Source organism: Lathyrus oleraceus, chromosome 7, assembly GCF_024323335.1.
Source record: "Lathyrus oleraceus cultivar Zhongwan6 chromosome 7, CAAS_Psat_ZW6_1.0, whole genome shotgun sequence".
Taxonomy (NCBI): domain Eukaryota; kingdom Viridiplantae; phylum Streptophyta; class Magnoliopsida; order Fabales; family Fabaceae; genus Lathyrus; species Lathyrus oleraceus.
In genome coordinates, this window is record NC_066585.1 from 89155748 (window position 1) to 89172313 (window position 16566).

Below are 16566 nucleotides of genomic sequence, written 5' to 3' on the forward strand. Positions count from 1 at the left end.
TCGTAGTGGAAGGTAATTAAATACGAAAAGACCCAAATTTTGTCCTTTGAAATGCAAGAAAGAAATGCAAAAAAAAATACAGTGAGGAATACAGTAAGAAAAGATTTTTATTAGAAGGTAAATGAAACAGTCAAGACTCTCTGGGAATCATCGAAACAGAATCTTGGATGCCACGATTGAGATATTCCAACAATAGACTGATACCTCAACGGTATCTAAGACTTTTTGAAAATTAGCAGAACATTGTCTTAAACTGTAAACATGATATTCTCTGGGGATCAACGAAGTAGTTTCTTACATGATATAATTGAGATATTCCAACAAGGGAATGATACCTCAATCGTATCTAAGATTCTCCGAGGATACTGGAGCAGTATCTTGAAAACAAATGAGATTCTTCAAATGAATGAAACAGTATCTAAAACAGACAAATGAGATTCTTCGGATAAATGAAGCAGTATCTTAAACAGATAAAATGAGATTCTTCAGATAAATGAAGCAGTATCTCGAACAGATAAATGAGATTCTTCACATAAATGAAGCAGTATCTCAAACAGCAAAATGAGATTCTCTGTATCAAATCGAAGCAGCATCTTATATGATAGAATTAAGATATTCCTAGCAAGGAAATGATACCTTAATTGAATCTAAGACTCTCCGAGGATATTTAGAGCAGTATCTCTAAAAAATCTGAAATGAGACTCTTCATATTGATGAAGCAGCATCTCAAACAGTAAAAATGATATTCTCTGTATTGAGTTGAAGCATCATCTTATATGATAGAATTAAGATGTTCCAGCAAGGGAAAGATACCTTAATTGAATCTAAGACTCTTCGAGGATATTAGAGCAGTATCTCTAAAAAAATCTGAAATGAGACTCTTCATATTGATGCAGCAGCATCTCAAATAGTAAGAATGAGATTCTCTGTATCGGGTCGAAGCAGCATCTTATATGATAGAATTAAGATGTTCCAGCAAGGGAAAAATATCTTAATTGAATCTAAGACTCTCCGAGGATATTAGAGCAGTATCTCTAAAAAAATCTGAAATGAGACTCTTCATATTGATGAAGCAACATCTCAAACAGTAAAATTGAGATTCTCTGTATCGAGTCGAAACAACATCTTATATGATAGAATTAAGGTGTTTCAGTAAGGGAGAAATACCTTAATTGAATCTAAGACTCTCTGAGGATATTAGGGTAGTATCTCTAAAAGAATCTGAAATGAGACTCTTCATATTGATGAAACAACATCTCAAACGGTAAAAATGAGATTCTCTGTATTTAGTCGAAACAACATCTTATATGATAGAATTAAGATATTCCAGCAAGGGAAAAATACCTTAATTGAATCTAAGGCTCTCCGAGGATATTAGAGCGGTATCTCTAAAAGAATATGAAATGAGACTCTTCATATTGATGAAGCAGCGTCTCAAACAGTAAAAATGAGATTCTCTGTCTCGGGTCGAAACAACATCTTATATGATAGAATTAAGATATTCCAGCAAGGGAAAAATACCTTAATTGAATATAAGACTCTACGAGGATACTTAGAGCAGTATCTCTAAAAAATCTGAAATGAGACTATTCATATTGATGAAGCAGTATCTCAAACAGTAAAAACGAGATTCTCTGTATCGAGTCGAAGCAGCATCTTATATGATAGAATTAAGATATTCCGAACAAGGGAATGATACTTTAATTGAATCTAAGACTCTCCGAGGATACTTAGAGCAGTATCTCTAAAAAGATCTGAAATGAGACTCTTCATATTGATGAAGCAGTATCTCAAACAGTAAAAATGAGACTCTCTGTATCGAGTTGAAGTAGCATCATATGTGATAGAATTAAGACATTCCGAACAAGGGAATGATACCTTAACTGAATCTAAGACTCTCCGAGGATACTTAGAGCAGTATCTCTAGAAAACAAATGAGATTCTTCAAATTGATGAAGCAGTATCTCAAACAGAGAAATGAGATTCTTCAGATAAATGAAGCAGTATCTCAAATATTCATCTGTTTGGGGAATTTTTAAGAAAAGACTCCTTTTGTGGGAGACATACTGGAAATGCTCTGCAGGAGAAAAGCTCATAAGAGACTTTTTAGGGTAACCTCTGCCTGGGGAGCAATGATTGTAAAGAAAAATGTTGGAAATATCATTTTTAATCATAAAGTTGAACAATGATTTGCTGAGAAATAATTCTACGAGCACATGCAGGGAAATAACTTTATTTGGAAATGAGAAATATCCAAGATATACATGAATGACCTTGGATCCTGATATTTATGTTTGATTCTCGTATGATGTTCCACTTTAGGTGGGAATACCATGCATGGGATGATGCATGAGATGCATGCAAGTATGCAATTTGCTGGGGATATTTGGTTGTGCATGTAGGAATGCGAATGATTTTTGTTTAGTTGAAATTCCCATTTTATGGGAGTGTTATGCCTGAGTATGCTGATGATTGATATGACTGTGTTTTTTTTGAATTTTCTGTTTGGTAGGAAAACCATGTATGGATGATTCGTGTGATGCATGTGGGAATGCAACTGGATAATTGGATGTTTTGTAGGGTTTAATTCTTGATTGCCAATGAGGTTGGACTTTAAATGGGAACTTCCAGATGAGAACTGGTGAAGGAGATTGAACTGCCAGATGAGGACAACACTTGAAGGATATGTTACCAGACGCGATCTGGTGAAAATAATTGAAATGTCAGACGGAACTGAATTTGTTTTTGTTTGTCAGACAGGAACTGATTTTTAAAGTAGGCTACCAGACGAGAACTGGTGAAAATAATTGACTACCAGACGAGAACTGGTATCGAAATAGGTGACCTACCAGACGAGAATTGGTATTAAGAGATAATTTACCAGACGAGAACTGGTATTTGGCAAATGATTTGTCGTACAAGAACTGATTTTTGATATAGTTTGCCAGACGAGAACTGGACTTTGAAATAAATTGCCAGACGGGAACTGGGCTTTGAAATAAATTGCCAGACGGGAACTGGTTTTTTGAAAAAGGTTTGCCAAATGGGAACTGGGCTTTTGAAATAAGTTGCCAGACGGGAACTGGGCTTTTGAAATAAGTTTCCAGACGAGAACTGGACTTTGAAATAAATTGCCAGACGAGAACTGGACTTTGAAATGGCCAAGCGATGTTGGGCTTTGGTGTCAGATTTTGGGTTTCAAGGCTTTTTGATGTCAGGTTCATGTTATGGGTTATGCCTGATAAATGATATGATATGCATGGCTTTATGCTAGAGCAAAGCGACATGACTAATGCATGATGATGATTTATGTAATGATTGGAAGGTTTCCAAAATGCCCCTGTGCGGGTATTGGAAGAGAAGGTTTTTTTTTTGCATAAAGGCTTTTGTCTGTCAAAAGGTTATTTTATGGGGTGATAGCATGATTCCCCGACACTCATCTTGAACTCTGCAGTTGATGACGTGTGAAAAAGCTTTCCCTTGAACAGCTTGAAGTCAGGGAGATGATTTGCTCATGTATGGCTCATCTTGCCCCAATGTGATGGGTCTATGCAAAATGTTTACCTCGAAAGGATTTTGAAAGCAATTGTACCATAATTTGGAGATGGATTGCCCCAGAATTTTGATCCATGAAAGGATTTATCCTTGGTTAACCGACTCTTGGAGTGGTTGACTTTTCTGTGCTCTTGAGGTAGCTTGCCCCGGTATGAGCGTTGAAGCGACTTAACTCACCCTAAATGAACATTGAAGGGGTCTACCCCTGGCCAACAGAACCTCTAGGTGATCTGCCCCTAGTTAATAGAGTCCTAAGATGATTTGCTCTGGATCAACTGATTCTTGAAATGATTTGCACATTTATTAACAGATGTTAGAGACTGTTTAAGACTGACCAATTCTTGGAGTAATCTTCCTATGATCAACTGATGTTTAGGTGGCATGCACCTGATTCGTGGGTTATGAGGTAGTCTTGATTCGGGTTAGCACCAACGAATGTCCAAGTTCCTCTAATTGTTCCTTATTGTTGGAATTTCCCTGACGTCAAGTACTGACTTGTAGTTAAAATTGCTTGTTCAGAAATGGTAATTTTAATGCGATACTCATGCAAGTTTTGAAAAGAATTTATTTGAATGATGTGATAATGTGTGACGAGTGAACCATTTTAATCCAAATGCAATGATGATTTAACAAGGCGAAGGATACAACAAGAAGATTGTACCAAAGTAAAAGATTAGCAAATTTTTAGGAGTTAGTTTACGCAACCTTGATGTAGTATGCTTTCGGAATAAACCCTACTTCAATTAGGTCTTTTAAGGGTTGTAACGTGGCTTGGTTCACGGTTATCGAAACAAAGGATATGAGGCTCAAAATTGTTTTTGTACCCACCCTTCTTCTTGATAAACTCCAGTCCTATGCTCAGTTAATTCGCCATACACATTCAACTTTTAAGAGAGTTTGCAGGTGTAAGATCTCTTGAAATGACAAACACTTTATTTTTCTCTTCATGGATATTGGTGACCATTTGATTTGGATATGGTGGTCACTAAATCTTGTTTTTATTTTGTTGAGGGTTTTTGTGACCTCCTTTGATTTTTGTTTTGATCCCTAACTTTTGCATGGACCGCTTTTTGAAGCTTTAGTCCATCGGGATTGCCCCGGTTTTTGCCCAAGTCTCCTTTTGGGGTATCAACTTAGCAGGCTTTTCTTTGATTCTTTTTTTTTTTGAAAACTTGTGACTTCCAAGTCAGTGGTCATTCGGAGAACAACCAACATAACTTTTGGATTTTGCAAGGTTCCTTCGACACTTCAGGATGTGTGCGAAGAATATCATGTGGTTAATCCTCAAATAGGATATTTCGTCTTGTAATCCGAATGTGTAGTTAGATTAACTGAACACTACCCTGCCCCAGGTTTAATGTAAGGGTTTTTAGATCCTAAAGAAACTCCTACTTCTAGGCTCGAAGTGGTTGACTAGGGATTAACTCCTTATCTCTCCAGTGTTTGGGGATTTGAAACGATGCCTGTACATCATTAGTAGGATTTTATCCGAAAGCATACAGTCAACAATTATGGGTATTTTGTTTTCGTCATCCTCCCTTAAATCTTTGCTAAAACAAAAGTTATGATGAAGAAAAGTGAATGGGAGAAACACTGATGTATTTTTGTTTTTGATATAAGATAAGAAAAATGAGCGAATGAGAGATAATTAATTCAAAACATGCATCATTACTTCGTTAATATTACCATTAAAAACAACAATGTTTAAACACAAGCAGCTTTTAACAACAAAGAAACTACAAATGCAAAAATAGAAACAAATCAGTCCAACGATTGCCAGTGTTGAGGATGTCTTCCTGTCTGAACTACCGGCATTAGGAGATACTCTATGAAATCTTTGAACTCATTCTGACGAGAGGTTTACGTGCACCAACTGGCTTCCTTCTGAAAAGGATATGTACCTTTTGTCGATCAATTGTTGCACTTTAGCGTTGAAAGCATTGCAGTCTTCAGTTAAATGCCCTATTGTTCTGGCATGATATCCACATTGCACATCAGGATCATATCTAGGTGGGTATGGTTCTGACAATGGCCTGAGAGACTTGGGTTCCACCAGCGAGCTTTGAATCAGATATGGCAGAAGTTGATTGTATGACATAGGAATTGGATCGAGAGGAGCATTCCCTCTTTCCAGATTGTTTCGAGGCCTATGCTGGTTCAGATGCTGATTTTGATATCCTTGATCACGAAATCTTTGATTTGTATGAGGAACAGTCCATGGTTGCTTGAATGGTGCTCTAGGCCTTGCCGGTTTCCTATAAGGATAACATGGTGTTGGAAATGGTGATTGTTGAGAGGGTGAAGAACCATAAGATCTGGCTGGTGCATCGTGAGAATACCCAACATCTGCCATGACTGCATTTATTTCATCATCCTCTTCCTTTTGGGGATCGTTGAGGGATTCTCTCTTGCTAGCTTGGTTGCTCGAGGCGCCTTGGATTCTTCCGCTTTTTAGGGCACTCTCGATGCATTCTCCGATTGTCACTAAGTGAGTGAAGCCTGATGTTGCACTGCTAATCATCTTTTCAAAGTATGGACTTTGTAAGGCATCCCTGAATAGTCCCATCAATTCTTTGTCTAAGAGTGGTGGTTCAACGCCGACCGCTAACTCTCTCCACCTTTGGGCATACCCTCTGAAGGATTCGTTACTTTCCTTAGATAAGGCTCTTAGCTGCATGCGGTCAGGAGCTATGTCCATATTATATTTGTATTGCTTCAAGAATGCGTTAGCTAGGTCCAACCATGATTGAACATGAGTCCTTTCTAACTTCATGTACCAACTTAATGATGCCCCAGTCAAACTGTCCTGGAAACAGTGAATCATCAACTTATCATTGTGGGCATGAGAGGTCATTTTTCGACAAAACATCACCAAATGGTGCTTTGGACAGCCATCCCCTCTATACTTCTCAAATTCCGGTGCTTTGAATTTTGCGGGCATAACCAGGCCAGGTACCAAACACATGTCAAAAGCATTCAGTTCAAGAGTATTTTGTCCTTCTATGGTCTTGAGTCTTTTCTCTAGCATGCAACATCTTTTAGCAATCTCATCATCTTGTGGTTGTTTAGCATTAACCACTAGGCTTGTTCCATGGGAATTTGGCATGGAGAATGCAAAATTGTGATACTCAACAGCATCATGGCGTGAGGGATCTTGAACAACATGACGTTCTTGTACAATAGAGTGATTAACTGGGGTTCACAGAAGCTGAGGTTGGGTAGGACCATTTACTGGAGCTGGAATAACATTCTCTACGACTGCAGTCTGCTGAATGTTGTCCTCCCTCTTTTCTGAAGCTATCATAACCTCCACAAGTTGGTCTATTTGGTTTTTCATCGAGTCAACATCTCCTCTTAATGCAATGTGATTTTGCTCCAATGGATCCATGGTTTTTCAAGAACTACTTTAAGTCTGATATAAGTGTCGGGAAATCAACGGCAGGTTATGGACGAAGGATGGATGAGTTTTTTTGTATTTATTTTTTGGTGAAAAAAACTGTATGATGATGAATGCAAATGCAATGATATGTGTATGAATGTAGTGACATGTTTAGGATCACAGGTTCAAAGCGTTCTCAGATGGATCAGAACAACAGGTGAATGACGGGTATCTATGAATAATGTAACCCCAGGGGTAGGCTCTACAGTTGGTAGGTTCCTAGAGTCACAAATATTTCTTGAGAACGTCACTGCCGTGACGAAGACTCGTCGGACAATAATATCCTTAAGAAGATCTCGTCTAGGTGAGGTCTTTGTATTATCCAAACAAGGAAAACTCCATGAGGATTCTACTACATGACTCTCGAGTCCAGGGTTCTAACAAGGTTCTCAGAGTCATAGATCGAGGTTGGAAATATTACTGTAAGATAGTAATACGTCCAAGGGATCTCATCTGGTTGAGGCTTTCGTATTAACCCAACAAGTCTGAAACTTCGTAGGTTAATACTACATAACCGCCAGATATAGTGGGTTAAAAGGTCCCTAGAGTCATTGATCCAACTTGAAAATACTATCGTCGTGACGAAGACTCGTCGGACAATAATATCTCAAGAGAATCTCCTCTAGGCGGGGTCTTCGTATCTTCCCAACAAGGAAGACTCCTTGTAGGCGCCCACTATGCAACCACCAACTTAATCTTATAGTTTTTCTCAGACTCGGGTAGAGAGCCTATCTCACAAAGTATCACCAACCAGAGAACCCCGATAAGACATAGTCAATAAATCACAATATAATAATTATGACAGAATAATAATAACAGAATAAAAAATAATAGATAAACAAATAAGATTAACACACAATACAGAAACTGAACTAAATTAGGCTTCACTCTCTTTTGCTTGGAGCTAGTCCCTAGCAGAGTCTCCATCTGTCGCATCTTGAAAAATACAATTCCTCGCGATGGTCGCGGAAAAATTAGTGTTCGAACAGAGTCGCCACCGAACTTCATTTATCCCAATGAAGGGATAGGAAAATATCGATAAAACCTTTAGGAAATGGAATAATGGTCGTCGCAACCATATTCAGGTTCGGGGTTACGTAAGGGGAAGGTATTAGCACCCCTTGCGTCCGTTGTACTCAACGGGAACCTTTTAGTTATAATTTGAATTTTGAGTGTTAATTTATGTTTGTTTGTTATTTTTGGGTTATAAAATATTGAAAAATAGAAATGGATGAGAACCTCAGAAAGGGAAAGGGGAGGTTTTTTATTAATGTGCTCGCGAAGATACAACAATCTCCTGCCTACGTATCCTTATGGTGCAATAAGGAAATCAGAGCATTCGTAGTTCGGGGAACTACAGTTGGTTGGTGTCTTTTAGTGAACATATGTTTAGGTCACATTCTAAAGGCTAAACGTTGGATTGTCTACTCTCGGCGGAGGCTTAAGCGCTAGTTTGTTGTGCGCATTAGAAAGGATTAAACAATGTTCTTTCTGAAAAGAGTTTTGGTCACACGGGGGTGACGAGTTGAGTTATTGTATTGAATGTTTTATTTGGTTTCGATCACACGAGGGAGAGAAAAGATAGATTGGTTGTGTTGAGATTTTTAGGTTGGATGACGATTACTCGGATGGTCGAGTAAGACAACTTGCATCCTAACAGTCGAGAAAGGGAATAGAAGACTCTAGACCGCTTTCTTTTTCATCCTTAATTGTGAAAGGATCTTAATGATGATTAAGGTATTTTAAATGGATGACGAATACTCGGATAATCGAGTAAGACAACTCGTATCCTAATAATCGGGAAAGGGAATAGAAGACTCTAGACCGCTTTCTTTTTCATCTGAGTGATTATGAAAATAGGTTTGTGTATGGTTGATGTATTTTAGAATGAACGACAAGTGCTTGAATGACTGAGTAAGACAACTCATATCCAAGCATTTGGGAAGAGGAATTGAAAACTCAAGACCATCTCCCTTTTCGTACAGTTTATTATGAAATGATTTGACTTACGGTATAAGTTGGTGGAAAAATGACAATTGTTCGACTGACCGAGTAAGAGAACTCGTATTCAAACAATTGGGAGAGAAGTTGAAGACTCAAAGTCATCTCCTTTTTCATTTCGTTATTATGAAATAGTTTGATTTAAACGAGTTAGGAAAGTCTTTAAGAGAGATGACAATTATTTGACTAACCGAGTAAGAGAACTCGTATTCAAACAGTTGAGGAGAGAAGTTGAAAACTCAAAGTCATCTCCCTTTTCATTTCTTATTACAAAAATGTTTCGATTTGATTGTGCTTAGATGGATAAAAGTGACGACTATTTGACTAACCGAGTAAGAGAACTCGTATTCAAATAATCGAGTAGAGGAATTGAAAACTCAAAACCATCCCCCTTTTCATTTCCAAATGAAATGGTATTCAATTGTGATTGTGTATTTTAATTTGATTTGAATAAAAATACTCGACATTGGATCGAGATTTGAATTTGTATTTGCGGATAAATTAGATTGTAGTGAATCAATCATCTAATCGATTAATTAATAACCGAATAGGTCTCATTGTAAGAAAGCCCAAGAGTAAGTTATGCGAGATTGATGACGATATCTAAAAGCAATCGACTTACAAAAATATGGAAAATAGGTTTGATATTAAATCAAGAAATGTGTGATTTTAATGGTTTAAACATGATTTTGAATCGATGATGAAATGACTTGGAATTGAGTTTGTATTATGAAGTGATAGTGGAAAATGATGATGAAATAAGTCGGTCAATTTTTAATCAACAAAAATTAATTGATTAAACCTTGATTAAATTGATTAATTGAAGTTAATTAAGATTAATTATCAAAATTATTTAATTGAATCAAATAATCAAGTTAATTAAAATTGATTAATCGTAATTAACTAATTAAACAAAATTTAATCAATTAATTAATTATAATTAAAAGAGAAAGAAGTAGGTGAGGATGTCGATTTAAAAAAAGTTGAATTGAATTGGTGGTAATGTGCTCAAACCGGTTTGTGCGAAATGACAACATGATTTATGTCATTCACAAAAAATCAAAATGCGGTGAAAATATTCCATTGATGTACCGAAATTTTGGCGGCATGTCGGCATAAAATTGCCGAATCCGTATATCAAAATTTTGATTTAAAGCAATGTAAACATAGTCAAAACAATATAGGATAAAATTATATTTACCATATTTACATCATTGTTTACAGAATACATTCACGATGCCAAAAAAATGGTTAAGGGGCTAGCCATCCAATATTCTATTTAAATTCATTTTCTATCAAAACAATAAAGTGTACCCATTGATAAACAAATGAACTTACATGAGGTGATTATCAGATGTTGGATGATGGCGAAGAAAAATGATGTGGTGGTTCGTGGTGGTTGAAGCGTGCTAACGGATGGTTGTTTAATGGTAGCGGAAGGAGGACGCTTTGTTTGGATGCCGGTGATTTGGTTGGTGGTTACGGTTTTCAACGGAAAACAGAGGGAGAGCGGTGAGGGAGATCCGGCGGAAGGTTGCAGAAAGTTGTCGTGTCGACGGGATTGTGGTTGCTGCCGGCGTTACCGCGACGGGTGGTGTTTTAACAACGGCGAAAGGGGAGTGTTGGCGGCGGAAGGGTGTAAGACGAAGGCGACGTTAGCTACAGATTTACGGTTTGGTTGTTTTATGGAAAAGAAGAAGTTTTTTTAGCGGAGGTTTTATGTTGTTCCCCTGTTCCTTTCTTCTTTTCGTTTTTGAGAGACAGAGAGAATGTATTTGGTGGGTTTTTGTTCATCAAGGAGAGAGAAAGAGTCTTCCGACGTCTTTCTTCTGGAAAACGCCCCCTCCATTTAATTGAAAAAAACCAGAATCTATGTGTGGCCTTTTTTTCTCTTTTTTTAGCAGAGAGATGGTGGAGAGAGGAAGGAGAGACGTGTGTGGTGAACTCTGTCCTCTCTTGTGTGTAATGAGTGTCTCCCTTTATTTCTTTTTCTTTGCCTGCTTACTCTTGTTACCGTTGGTGAGGATAAAGGAGAGAGGAAAGGTGAGAGCACGTGAGTGGGTGAGGAGACAAATGCGTGTGAGATGTTGTCAACTGTCCAAAAAAGATCTTTTCAAATCTTGAATGCTAGTTGGCCCTTGGCAAAAGGGATCCAATGCTAATATATTTTTATTCCACAATAATTATTACAATCTATTGTTAAAGAAAACTTTTATTAAAAAAATTCCTAACTAATATTTCAATTTGAATAATAATAATAATAATAATAATAATAATAATAAAACAATCTCTAATTTGGGTACTTGAACAAAGAAGTAAAAAGACTGATTATAAATAGAAGTCGGATGAAAATTTGTTTGAAAAATTAAATCAGACACACTAAAATGATCAGCACAAAATATACTTATCAAAAAAATACAGCGCTTCTTCAAATTCTGAAATAAATTTACACCGGTTAAAAGGCTCTAGCGAGTCAAAACGCCGCCGAAACAGTCACTGAAAATAATGACGAGCACACCAGGTTAAACTACGTGAACCGTAGATTAATAATATTGGGGTCTGCAATTTTAATTTTGAAAATTTTTACCCGCTGATTTTGCATGTTCTTGAGAAATGATTCAACCGATTTGTATGTATTTTCAATAAATTTATTCTGACTGATATTTTAGTTATTATTTATGATGGAATGCATGTCATGCTGTGCATATGATGCAAATTAAAAATGAAATCGATTTTACAAAAATTTAAATATGCCTGGACAAAATTGGGGTATGACACATATGTCTGAGTAAAGTCTTTATCCACCAAGCGAGCCTTATACCTTTCAATTGATCCATATGAATTATACTTCACAATAAACACACATTTGTATCCAATTGTCTTCTTGCCATCTGGTAGTGACGTAACACTCCAAGTTTTTTTCTTTTTAAGAGCTTTCATCTCCTCAAGTACAACTTCCCTCCACTTTGGAATTTCTAGAGCAACCTGTACACTTTTTGGAATTTCTACACTAGACAATTTTGAAGTGAAGGCAGACATAGATGAATACAAATTTGAATATGATATAAAATTTGACATAGGATGTTTAGTGCAAGATCTTACAGGTTTTCTAATGGCAACAAGATCATCTATATCATGATACAAAATACGACTCTCAGAAACAGAGATAGACTTACCTTTTCGTATGTTAGGAAATTGATCATTCCCCGGCTCAGATTCCTGGCAGTGTTGGGATGTGGGTTGGCCCTTTCCTTTATGGGGCTTTTTCACAAAAACCTTTCCTTTCCAAGCCCTGTTTCCTACTTCAAATTTGTTTTGTTGAAATGACTCATTAATTTGTGGCATTTCAATTAGATCATCATTATCATCATTTTCAGGATTCTCATTGTTTTCTACAAGAGAAAATGTAGGTTCGGATTCACAAGGTTCCTTACTCATAACAGGAGTAGGATCAGATTAAGAATCATGGCCATTTTCTGTTGGTGTAGGTGTAAAAATCTCATTATTTTGTGATACTGGCAAAGATAAGTTATTTAAAAAACTCATGTCCTCAATTTTAAACAAGTCTTCGTTTATCTCCCCCACTTGAAGATAAGTGTCATAAAAGAAAGGTTTATTTTCAAAGAATGTAACATCCATAGTGACAAACATTTTCTTATTTTTTGGATCAAAACATTTATATTGTTTTTGGGTTGGGGAGTATCCAACAAAGACACATTTTATTGTACGTGGCTCAAGTTTTCCAACATTTTTATGTTCATGAACAAAGGTTGTGCAACCAAATATTTTTAAAGTCAAATCAGTTAAAACACGAGTACTAGGAAAACATTCTTTGAAGACATCAATAGGAGTTTGGAAATTGAGAATTTTGGAGGGCATTCTGTTAATTAAATACGCAGCTGTTAAAATAGCTTAGCCCCACAAATAATTTGGTACTTTATTTGAAAAAAGTAGAGCTTTAGCAAACTCTAGTAAATGTCTATTTTTCCTTTCGGCCACTCCATTTTGTTGAAGAGTATTAGGACATGAACTTTGATGTACAATCCCATTTTTTAGAAAAAAAATCACCCAGGATAGTGTTAAAATATTCTTTGCCATTATCACTTCTAAAGACTTGGATATTTGTTTGAAATTGGTTCTGCACCATTGAAAAAAATTCTTTACAGCCTGACAAACATCTAATTTCCCCTTTAACAAGTACACCCAACATACTCTTGTATGGTCATCCAAAAATGTGATAAACCATTTTTTAAGAGAGAGTGTACTTGTACGGGTAGGGCCCCAAACATCACTGTGAATAATGGAAAAAGGTTTTGATGGTTTATAAGGCTGTATTGAAAACTGGGAACGATGATGCTTTGCAAACTCACATGCTTCACATTTAAACGAAGAAAAGTTTTTATTGTGAAATAATTTAGGAAACAAGTGTTTTAAGTAACGAAAACTAGGATGACCTAATCTTAAATGCCATACCATAATGTTGTCATCTTTATTATTCAAAACATAAAAAGACTCAAAGCAGGATTTTTTTTAAGATAGTTGTGATGTAGATCCAATGTCAAGGTAGTAGAGTCCTCCACTCTCCTTAGCACTGCCAATCATCTTTCTCAAGTTCAAATCCTGAAAGACACATTGAGATCGGAAAAAAATAGTTTGACAATTTATATCTTGGGCTAATTTACTGACGGACATCAAATTACAAGATAAAATTGGAACATGAAGAACATTTTTAAGAATTAACATTTGAGACAACACAACCGACCCTTTACCTGCAATGACTGAAAAAGAACCATCTGCAATTTTTATTTTTGATTACCTGCACATGGACTATATGAAGAGAACAAAGTAGATTTACCTGTCATGTGATCAGAGGCACCTGAACCTACTATCCAAGTATGACTGAGACTGACACTAAGAAATGTAGAATTACCTTTTGTTGCTATAGAGCAAGAAGGGGTTGGAGACTCGAGGAGTTTGTACAGTCTATCTAGTTTCTTCGTGGTGAGTGGAAACTAAGACGGAGGAGGTTGCTGCCCTTGATCAGAATTACTAGCCTGAAATGCATGACCAATTTTCTTCTTCCAGTTAGGAGGTTTGCCTTTGAGCTTCCAACAAGTTTCACGTGTATTCCATTCATGTTTGCAGTGATCACATCAAGGAACTTTGTCTGATCTTCTTCCCTTATCAATGTTCCTAGTTTGCACGCCATTTCCGTGGTCGACGCTCAACTCAGGTTGCGGTTGTTCGCCATGGTTGGATCCATTGTAGGCCTGTGATGGGGAATACCATCTATTGTTGTTATTCTCCATAGAAGGCTAAACGGGTATGTGAATCGGGTCGGGTAAGAAAGCGGTTCGAACAAAAATATGTTGAGGAAAGCTTTATGGTAATCCCTAACCCAATGCTTTTAACTCAATAACAATAGGTTGAAGAAAGCTTTATGGTAATCCCTAACCCAATGCTCTTGATACCATATTGGAAAAAATAGGTAAAAGCTGTTATATTTTATTCGTCAGCCTTAGGTTGGTTTATATAGTGAGGATACAATTCTTACAATTGATTTTCTCCTTAATGGAGAATAAATAAAAATAAAGGTAGTATTAAAGCCAATAATAACACCGGAAATAACATATTTTCCAACAATATGGTTCCATTATGTTGTGATACTTAGATTCTCTGATTGAAAACCTTATGGAAAAGACTTTCTACCTGAGTCTCGAAAGAAAACATAAGATAGGATGATGGTTAAGTAGTACGGACTCCCAAGGTGAATACATCGTAAGGGTCCGTATGAGAACCTCACTTAGAGTATATCTTTTTGCAAATGTTGTCGCCCGAGGTGAATACCTCATAAGCTTCAATGTTTCAAAGCGGTCCATGACTCTAAGGACCTTTTAGAACATTGAACCTTTGGCCAACTAGGAATAATGGTTGCGTAGTGTGGATTCTCAAGGTGAATAATTTGTAATAATCAATACGAAAACCTCGCTCAAAATACATTCTCTTGATGGATTTAACGCCCGATAAGCATTTTCCTTAAGTGGCAAACAATCTTGTGAATCCACGACTATGAGTACCATGTCTAGAAATGAAGTCGATGGTTGCATAGTGCGGACTCCCGAGGTGGATACCTCGTAAGGTGGTCGGTACGAGAACCTCACCCAAAATAGATTCCCTTGATGAAGTTGATAACCGGCAAGCATTTGTTGTTAGCATCAAACATTCTTGTGAATTCGTGACTCTGGGGGTCCTTTGTAACAAAAACCCTAGATAACGCCCGATGAGAACCCCTTTTATGGAAAGCAATAAGATTCATCTGTTACCTCAGAGCTTTGAACTCATACATGACATCACATTGCATCCATTCATATTCCATTGCATTTGAATTCATCATCATGCATTGCATATCATTCAAAAACTCATCCATCCTTTGTCAATAACGCGCAACTAATTTTCTGACACCCGTATTGGCCTAAAAGCAGTTCTTGAAAGATCATGGACCCTGGAAAACAAAACCAGTTTGCATTGAGAGAAGATGTTGATTTGATGAAAAACCAGCTGAACCAACTCGTAGATGCTATGATATCTTTGTCAAAGAGAGAGGATAATGTTTAACATACTGCCCTCACTGAGAATGTCATTCTACCTCAAGTGAACGGTCAAGTTCAATCTCAGCCTGTTTGGGTCCTTGTTTAGAACCCTGCTATTCAAGATAATCTCATGTTCTTAGACGGGAATTTTTCACCTCATGATGCTATTGAGTATCATAGTTTTGCATTCTCATAGCAAAATTCCCAAGAGGAAATCCCGATGAATAAAGTCAAAGACCCTCGAGTCATTGAAATTATTGAAAAGTATCGTGTGCTGAATGAAAGATTTTAAGTTATAGAAGGGAGTGATTCTTTTGATCTGGATGCTTTAAACATGTGTTTAGTGTCTGGCCTGGTTATACCCCCAAAGTTTAAAGTACCTGACTTTCAGAAGTACAAAGGGGATAGCTTCCAAAGCACCATTTGGTGATATTCTGCCAAAAACTAACCTCTTATGCCCTCAATGATAAGCTAATGATTCACTATTTTTAAGGAAGTATTAGTGGAGCGTCATTGGAATGGTATATGCAACTAAACTAGAGCCACATCCACACTTGAAAAGACTTGGCTATGGAATTCCTAAAGTTTATCTTAGGACAACAATGAATCCTTCAAAGGATATGCCCAAATATAGAGAGAGTTAGCAGCTTGCCTTCAGCTAACACTTCTTGAGAAAGAAATGTATGACTTATTTTTGGATACCCTGGCGAGTTCATACTATGGAAGAATGATAGGCAGTACGTCATTAGATTTCTCTGACTTAGTAAAAGTTGGAGACACATTGAAAGTGACCTCAAAAATGGAAGAATATAAGGCACCTCAAGTATCCAAAGCATTGAAAGTGAATCCATTGCTAGTTCCCATGAGGAAAAGGAAGAGTTTAACGCGATATGGGAAACTCATCAAGCTCCACCTTCGGTGTCATACTGTCAGCATCCATATGCAGCGGCTATTCAATGCCAGCAACCATTACCTCCCGGT